We start from the raw sequence: 9,643 nt of genomic DNA, 5'->3' as shown, positions 1-9,643 counted from the left end.
ATAATGATCAACAGATATGATTGTAAAAGACAATAAATTTTTAAAGAATTTTAAATAAGGGATAAAAATGTCATAATTCCTTGACTTTGAGTCAAACTCTAGAGTCCTAGACTAGATGACATGTAATTTGGTACTTACTTTTTTGTTATTCTAGATATTCTATCTATCTAAACTTCTAACAAACTAGGGCTAAGAGGGTCTTTGCACACAAATTCTAGAGCTTTCTCTTGGTAGGGTAAAATGTCATGATCCTTAAAAAATGGTCAAATTACATTAACTTCTTTGAATTGAGGATTAAATTGATGGGCACAAGAGTAAATCACCTCAAATTAACTTTAACAAGATGGGATTAAGGTAGTAATTCATCTCAAGTGGAAAGCAAGAAAGACTTGGGGTCAAAGTAGAAGAAATTGGTGAATTACTAGAAAGTTAAGGTGGGGAATTTATTAGAGAATTAATGAGAAGATAAAAGGGCAATGGAGGAATTTCCTTACGAAAAAAAATCATGTAATTAGGGTTTAAAGTGTAATTTCCATAAGCAAATCTCGTGCACACATGGGCTTATAACTGCGCAACATATTAATTTTTGGGCGAGTAGGGGACTGTGCAAATTAAATTAACCCTGGCCGGTCACCCTATACCAGGCAAAACTAACATCAGTCCATGGGTGAGGCAAGGACAAGACAAAAAATGGCCTGTCCTAAGGTTACCCATGGTCAGGCCAGAATCCAACATGTAAAATGTCTGCTAGGGCCTTTGGCTTATCCATTTGATGGGCTTTGGGGCCCTTGAAAAACTTACCTTTAATCAAGTCATTTTTTAAAGGTTTTGGGCTCTTGAGCTTGGCCTAGGGAAAATGGAGTGTCTGCAAAGGGTAAAACTTTTATCAACCTTTTGATCAAGTAATAAGTCATCAATTAATTCGTTGATTCGTTGAATTAATGGACTAGTCCCTTATTTGGAGAATTTAGTTTACAAATTTTTGGACAAATTTGAAAAATAAATGACTTCTTTATGGACAAATTAATGATTTTTGCATGAATAAATTAATGATTTATTATATAAAATTTTATGTTTATTATATATTTATTTTCATAAAAATATGTAGTTTCCAACTAGGTTTATACGATATTGACAATTCATAGAACCGAACCAAACCAAACCAACATTTGTATGGTTTGGGTTGGTTCGATTCTATTGACATCTCAGTTTGATTCTAATTCTTATTTGTTAGAAACGACCTATGTTGGTTTGGTTCCGATTTAAATACAAACCAAAAAATAGCACCTCTACTCACAATAAGGTGCTTATAATGAATCATCAACTCCAATATTTTTTCTACACCTCTACATCTTGACGTGAAAATGTACGAGAAAGACAATTATTTTTTATTGAGATACAAGTGAAAAAGCATCCACAGTACCTATCCACTTTCATGTCAAGAAGTGTGATATGAGGTTCCGACTTGAGATCACTCTAACACGACTCTTAGTATAACATACCCGAGGACTCATCGCATCCATTTGGTGAAAAATCAATGGCATCCTTCCACCATCAAAAGTACAAAAGAAAACAAAAGAGTTGGGACAGCTAAATAATTAAGCTTCGAGTCGACAATTAGTCGACACTCGACAATAGTCAATTCTATTTACTTTAGATAGATCTGAGAAAGTTTCAAAAAATTCATTAACTCTAGAGGTTAAGATCATGGATTTTTTAAGGAGAAAATCATTAATTGCTATTATTTTAAAAAAAATGTTTAATAAGATTTATGAAGAAGAAGAATAACAAGGCATAAAAAATGAGGGGAATAAAAAAACTCAGCAATTTGGTAATTAGGTGACGAAGAATAGTTAACTTAATTGGTGGTGCGTTCTACTTATAGATGGGAGTAATTTAGTTAAAATGCATTGTATGTATAATATCATATTTTAGAAAAGGGCATTTAATTGTGGGAATTTGGCAGTCTTAAGTGGATTAAGTTAAGGAAAATGGGTTGTTTTGGGTAGTTTACACTTTAGAGAAGTAGTTAGTGTAAGAGTTTCGCTTCGGTTTGGTCCAGGCCTTCAAAATCAGAAATCGAAACCAAAAGCGAACCAGTTGTTTGGATAAAATCAAAATATTTGATTTTGGATTTTCTTTTTTTTTTTTCTGAAAAGGTGGCCTTTAATTGAGTATAGACATATACCCCACCTTATCATCGTCCTCATTAGTGACAATTTTAACTCATCCATTCCTTCTCTGAAGAAGAAGAAGAAGAAAGCATCTATGGCTATTGAGACTGTTGTTTCTCTGGTGGCAACTTTCCTAAGAGGTGTGGGAGACAAAGTCAAGTGGATCCAAAGAGAACTGAGGGATATGCAACAGTTCTTACAAGATGCAGATAAGAAGCAACACAACAATCAAATTGTGAAGAATTGGCTGAATGATATCAGAGAAGTAGCTTTCGATGCGGAAGACGTCTTTGATGCCTACATCCTTAAGAGAACACTATAAAAGAGGAGGAATTTCGTATATAGGTATGCTTTTTTTCTTAATGGCATATATACCCGTCATGTGATTGGCATAGAGATTGAACGGATCCAAAAAAATATCCGTGAGATCTCTCACCGCCGGTCAACCTATGATATTGAAGCCATTGGAGTAGGAAGCGGAGAAGCATCAAGCTCTGCAAGTGAAAAGCTGCGCAAATGGAGACGAAATGTTACTCATAATTATGATGAAAATCAAGTTGTTGGTCTAGAAAATGATGTAAACGCCCTGAAAGCTTGATTAATTGGGGAGCCCTCGCGACGATGTGTGATTTCAATTGTTGGAATGGGGGGTTTGGGTAAAAGTACCCTCGCCAAAAAAGTTTACAATTGCAATGAAGCGAAGAGCCATTTTGAATGTCGGTGTTTGGGTTGATGTATCTCAAGTATTTGATGCTAAAGACCTTCTACAGGACATAGCGTAGAAGTCCATGAATCTAAAAAAGGAGGACTTACAAAATATGAATGAAGAAAAACTGAAAGAAAAGATCAATGGGTTCTTGAAGGTACGAAGGTATTTTGTAGTCGTGGACGATGTTTGGGAATTCGATTTGTGGAATGGTCTACACACCGTATTTCCTGACATGAATAATGGTAGTAGAATAATCTCTACTACTCGCAAGAAAGAGGTAGCCTGGCATGCTGAATCACAAAGCCCTCCTCATGAGCTACAACCTCTAAGCAATAGTGATAGTTGGGAACTGTTTATTAAAAAGGTTCTTTCTGTGGAAGAAATTACTCTTCCAAAGGAATTAGAGGTAGTTGGAAAGAATATTGTGGAAAAATGTAAGGGTTTACCTCTTGCAATTGTAGTATTGGGGGGGTTTTTATCCAGGAAACGCAAAGATTATGGCGAGTGGTCTAAAGTGCTTGATCGTGTAAGTTGGCAGCTAAATGAAGACGCAACACCCTGCTCACAAATCTTAGCATTGAGCTATAATGACTTGCCTTCCTACCTGAAATCGTGCTTTTTATATCTTGGTATCTTCCCTGAAGACTATGAGCTCTCTGCAAGGAATTTGATGAGGTTATGGATATCAGAGGGATTTGTGAAACAACAAGGTAACGAACTAGCCGAGGATGTTGCGGAGGACTACTTGGAAGAGTTGGTTGACAGATGCATGATTCAAGTAGCAGCAAGGAGACCTACTAGGAGTATAAAAAAATGTCGTATTCATGATCTTTTGAGAGATCTCGCAATATCAAAAGTTGACGAAGTTGAATTTTTTCACATTCATCCTAATCCAAATTCTTCTTCTACATCTTCTCCACCACCAAACAAGGTTGTCGACTCTCTGTTCATAAATTCTCTGAGAAGCATTTCGATCAATGTATTCATTCTGCATTTTACTTTTTCTTATCAGACCATAAAATTCTTTATGGAGCCATTCATGGCAGTATGGATTTTGGAATGCTTAGAGTGCTTCATCTAAGTTTCAATGGTTATCCCAAGACAAGTGAGTATCCTTGCTTGCCCAAGGCAATAGGGAAACTTATTCATTTGAGGTACTTGCAGCTAAGATTTGTGGAAGTGAAAAAGTTTTCGTTGATCATAAACAAGTTCAGGAACCTAGAATTTTTAGATTTGAAATATGTTCACTTCAATTGTGGTTGTGATGCAATTTTGAAGATGGACCACTTGCGATACTTGAAGTTTGGCAGATGGGAGGAATTTCTACTAGATCCGCCAAGAGGGAATGACTCTTCTTCTATAAGGAATCTTCAAACGCTGCAGGGGATACGTATAGACAACAAGAGTCTAGTGAAGGATGGGTGGGACAAGTATACCAACCTCAGAAAGCTGCAGTTGTTTGGTGATTTAGAGTCACAAGTAGAGGCATTAAGCAAGTGGATTGCCAAATTGGACCGCCTTGAATCCTTGTACTTGGATTTTTGTAATGATAAAAAAAATTCAAGAATCCAATTGAAAGGATGAACATATTTTCAAGGAATAATCACTTCAATATTAATCTCTTCTACCTCTGTTTGGGAAGGGTATGGATAGAGAATCTACCCAACCCTTGTGAATTTCCATCCAACTTCTCCCACCTGAGATTAGACAAGTGCATAATTGGGGCAGAAGCAATACAAACGCTGGGAAAGCTGCCAAAACTCAAGTCCCTTTCGATGGTAGACTCTGATCTTACAGTAAAGGCTATAATGTTTTCTTCCAGAGCATTTCCTCACCTTCAAGAATTGCGATTCTGCAGCCTTGAAGATTTGGAGGAATGGAAGGTGGAGGAAGGAGCGCTTCCTTGTCTTAGAGAGTTGACAATTAAATCGTGTAAAAATTTGAAGGCACTTCCAGATGGAGTGGTGCATATAACCACCCTCTTGAAATTTTATGTGTATGGTATGTCTGATGAATTCAATGACCAGGTCAGGCCAAATGTGGGAAGATTGCACACGTGCCTGACTTTCAGACATATTGACAATTCAGTTGACCTGTAAGTTTACTATTCTTCGCTTTCCAATCGGAAATAGATTTTTGTCAATGCATGGGTTTGGGCTTTTGTATGGTGTTGTTTGAATTTGAAGTTCTTTTATCTTGTTGTTTTTAGAGTAATGCTGGGGGTGACATTGGAATTTACAGTGATTCTCACATTTCTGATGTGGAGGTGCGCACATAATTGTACATGGTTTTTACTAGTATCTGGAGAAAATACATATATGGCTATCACATGAAGACAGTTAGATTCAAAGTGAAAAACAAAGTCCCCACGGGACAACTTAAATGGCAGCTTAAGACGATGTTGAATTTGGTTTGTTGGTTTTATTGTAAAGTGTTTTCAATTGATTTCTTGGCTAACAATGCAATTCCAACCATAGTTTTAATACTCATCATCAAGTCTACCAAAGCTCGACCAAGTCAACTCGATAGACCCAATTCATTGAGACAACTTGGGATATCACTGAGTCTTTTAAATTCATCAATTTGATCGAGTCAGCTCGAAATGGTACCAAGTTGAGTCAGAAAGTCAACTCATGAGTGTCGGCTTCTACATTTAATATGCTTGTCGAGGACAAAAGAATTTAAAAATATTTTTTTTAAAAGAAACTATTTTATATATTTATAAAATTTGGGGGACGCAAGCTTGGATAAAACACTAGCAACCAAATAAATATATAAGAAAGGTTGAGGTATCATCACTAGCTTGCATGACTTAAATTTTATTTTATTATTTTTTTTATTTTTTTGAATCATGATAATCCGACTCTCTTTTTTCAGAAATCCTCGTCACAGAATCGTAGAACCTTTGCTTTAGGATACACAAGAAAAAAAAAATTATGATTCTATAACTACTAGATCAGGGAGCATATGGGGGGCATTTGAGAAAAGAGTGTCATATTATAATTAATCTTTTTTCTTTTTTTGAAGAGAGATCAACAATATTGCTGCTGACTTCTTGGTGAGATGAGGCTGAGGGACCATTTAATTTAGATATAGAAAATTCACTAGTCTCAACTCATGCGACTGAAGTGAAATATATCAAGGTGACCCCACTTCAGAACTCGATGGAACCAATTCACCAAGTCAACTTGCAAGATCATCGAATCAACTCATCAACTTGATCAATATTATAGATATTGCCTTGTGTCTTTTAATTGATGCCAAATAATAATAATGTTGATTCAGTTTGCACTGATTTGAGAACATTTGAATAAGCCGAGTTGAGTTGAGCTGGGTCAATGGGTTCAAAATGAATAAATCTGTCAATGGATCTCTTGGATCCGATCCATTAAATTTTGGATTGAATCCAAATAAATAAAATACAAATAAAAAACCAGATTATACAAATAAAATGTTGATAATATAATATAAATAAAATATTTGACAATTCATATATCTTTAAGTCACGATTATTCATGATTTTGATTTATTAAGAAATGATTAATAAGATGCATAGGATCGGATTTTGGTCAAATCTCAAATCCCTATTCCAAACCTTAGATTGATGGATTGGATTTTGGATCATGTCCAACCCATTTATGGTAATTTAAATGGCAAAATATTGCTCTGTCTGAACGAGATAGAAGTTGTGGAGAAATCAGCTCTCAATCTAAACTCGATCTTGACCCGGTATGAGTTTAAGTTAACGTTTCCAACACAACGTTTCCTTTGTTTCTTTTTAAATTCTACCTTGAGATATCCAAGTTTTCATTCCTATTTCTTAATTGTAGAGCAATGTTGGCTAAATTCATTCATTATTAACTTTTTCTTTATATGCAAGAATGATGAAGCTCGCCAGACTCTTTCAAGAAAGGTTTCTATTCCTTCTTCCAGGATCAACCCGTACAGGATGGTCATTGTTCTCTCACTTATTATTCTTTGCATTTTCTTGCACTACCGTATAACCAATCCTGTGCCCAATGCCTATCCACTGTGGTTGATATCTGTGATATGGTTTGCAATATCGTGGATTTTGGATCACTTCCCTAAATGGCTTCTAGTAAATTGTGAAACTTATCTTAACAGGTTCGCTTTGAGGAGAAACATTTTTTTCTTCTGGCCTCATTTACCCTTTCAAATTGCCTCTATGCAGGATGAATTTCCTTTTTCACTCATTTTAGAGTTTGACTTCGAAGTTAATATATGAATAACAGATGAGAAGGAGAGCCATCCTAGTTAGCTGTTGTTAATATTTTTGTAAGTACTGTTGACCCATTGAAGGAGCCTCCTATTGTCACAGCCAATACTGTGCTATCTATTTTGGCAAGACCCGTTGGCAAGCCTACAAGTTTTGTATTTCTTCTGTGATGAGCTTTTTCTTGATTGAGACATGGCTAAAATGTATTATGCCGAATGCCCTCTTCGGAATTTTTAACTTTTAAATGGTTAATATTCAGTTATTAAATATAAGTATCTATTAGCATTACATTGAACTACTACTACTACTACTAGTAATATGTATATGATGGCATGGGACATCGAGTTTGGTTGACTATCATAATTTGTTGGAGATAAAAAGTTAGGCCTAGGTTAGCCCACGGAACTATTGGTCAGGCTCAAACATGGCCAACTATCTATGGCATATATATATAGGGTCGGGTTCCTGCAACACACATTGCGACACACATATAGATAATGTGTTTGTCTTATATGGGCAAAAATGTTTGGAATGGGTTGATCTCTGTGATGAGGGGATCATCCTGGCAAAAAATCATCCCATTCCAAAACTTGTAACCCCATCAAAATTGATTTACAAAAAATTGGACGGTCTATAATTTTTCAACAAAAATTGGACGGTCTAGAAGTTTCATAATGAGCTGATTTTTGGCAAGGATGATCTCCTCACCACAGAGATCATCCTCACAAAAAATCAGCCCATTCCAAACATTTTTGCCCATATAAGACAAAATGGTGTGTCGCAATGTGAGTCGCAATATGAGTCTTAGGAACGCGACCCATATATATATATTGCGACTCACATGCGCGACACCCGTTTTGTCTTATATGGGAAAAAATGTTTGGAATGAGCTGATTTTTTGTGAGGATGATCTCTGTGATGAGGGGATCATCCTGGCAAAAAATCATCCCATTCCAAAACTTCTAACCCCATCAAAATTGATTTACAAAAATTGGACGGTCTATAATTTTTCAACAAAAATTGGACGGTCTAGAAGTTTCATAATGAGCTGATTTTTGGCAAGGATGATCTCCTCACCATAGAGATCATCCTCACAAAAAATCAGCCCATTCCAAATATTTTTGCCCATATAAGACAAAACGGTGTGTCGCAATTAGGGCTGTCAACGGATAGATATCCGATCGGATAGTGTTATATCCGAATTCGAATCCGAAAATTTTTAGTACTATCCGAATTCGAATTCGAATCCGATCGGATATCTATCCGAGTTCAAACGACAACCATTTCAACACACATATAGACAACGCGTTTTGTCTTATGTGGGCAAAAATGTTTGGAATGGGCTGATTTTTTGTGAGGATGATCTCTGTGGTGAGGAGATCATCCTTGCCAAAAATCAGCTCATTATGAAACTTCTAGACCGTCCAATTTTTGTTGAAAAATTATAGACCGTCCAATTTTTTGTAAATCAATTTTGATGGGGTTACAAGTTTGGAATGGGATGATTTTTTGCCAGGATGATCCCCTCATCACAGAGATCATCCTCACAAAAAATCAACCCATTCCAAACATTTTTGCCCATATAAGACAAAACACGTTGTCTATATGTGTGTAGAAATGGTTGTCCTTTGAACCTGACCCTATATATATATATATATGAACAGCGTTCCTAAGACTCATATTGGGACTCACATTGCGACTAGGGGTGTCAATGGATAGCCGAAATTCGAATTCGAAAAATCGAATATTATCCGAAAATTTCGGATATCGGATTCGGATTCGGATGTTATTTTTGATTTCGAATGAATTTCGGATACGAATTCGGATATTGCGCTATCCGATTCGATAATATCCGCTCCGAAATAATATATGTATTCTGTATTTATGTTTTACAACAAAACATTTATTTATGTATATATAATCTGTGTATTCATGTTTTATAACAAAAACTTAATTGTTTTTATATCTTCTCTCAACCTAACCCACACGAACCAGTCGAAGTAAATGGAACGACGATGGGGTTTCGACCGTGCGGGGTTGCAAGCTCTTCTCCGGCCGGCGACCATGCAGGTACGCATTTTTCCCTCTCTCTCTCTCTTCTCTCTTCTCTCTCCTCTCTCTTCTTCTTCTTCTTCTTCTCTCTCGGTAAAACCCATGCGGGCGAACTTCATAACCATTGTCTTCGTCGGCTATCCATTGGCACCTCTCTCTCTCTCTCTCACACGTAGAATAAAACCCCATTTTTTTTTATTCAGATTCGAATGGAGTTGAAAAAATAAGAAAATCAATTTTTTTTACAGGGTAAAACCTCATCGTCTTCTGCCCTCAGCCCTCATCGTTTTCCACAATCTCAACCCCTCTCAATCACTGTCGGAATCTCTCTCAGCGGCTCACCTTTATCATCGGCGTCCACTGACAGGTCGAATCGGTCGAAATCTCTCTCTCTCTCTCTCTCTCTCAAAACCCATTTGATTTTATTTTATTTTTTTTTTTTTCGGATAAATTTCGGATATTTTCGGATAA

The 9,643-nt window shown here is 36.3% G+C and overlaps 1 pseudogene; it reads left to right on the top strand.

Annotated features, from left to right (window-relative positions):
* The first annotated feature begins 2,072 nt into the window (after positions 1–2,072).
* Positions 2,073–5,044, top strand: LOC147410302 (disease resistance protein RPP13-like; annotated as a pseudogene).
* The last annotated feature ends 4,599 nt before the right edge of the window (positions 5,045–9,643 follow it).

The sequence above is a fragment of the Akebia trifoliata genome, chromosome 1, assembly GCF_017979445.1.
Source record: "Akebia trifoliata isolate Shusen 1 chromosome 1, ASM1797944v1, whole genome shotgun sequence".
In the NCBI taxonomy this organism is placed as follows: Eukaryota; Viridiplantae; Streptophyta; class Magnoliopsida; order Ranunculales; family Lardizabalaceae; genus Akebia; species Akebia trifoliata.
The sequence above is the reverse complement of the archived record's forward strand: the minus strand, read 5'-3'. Positions and strand labels throughout refer to the sequence as shown.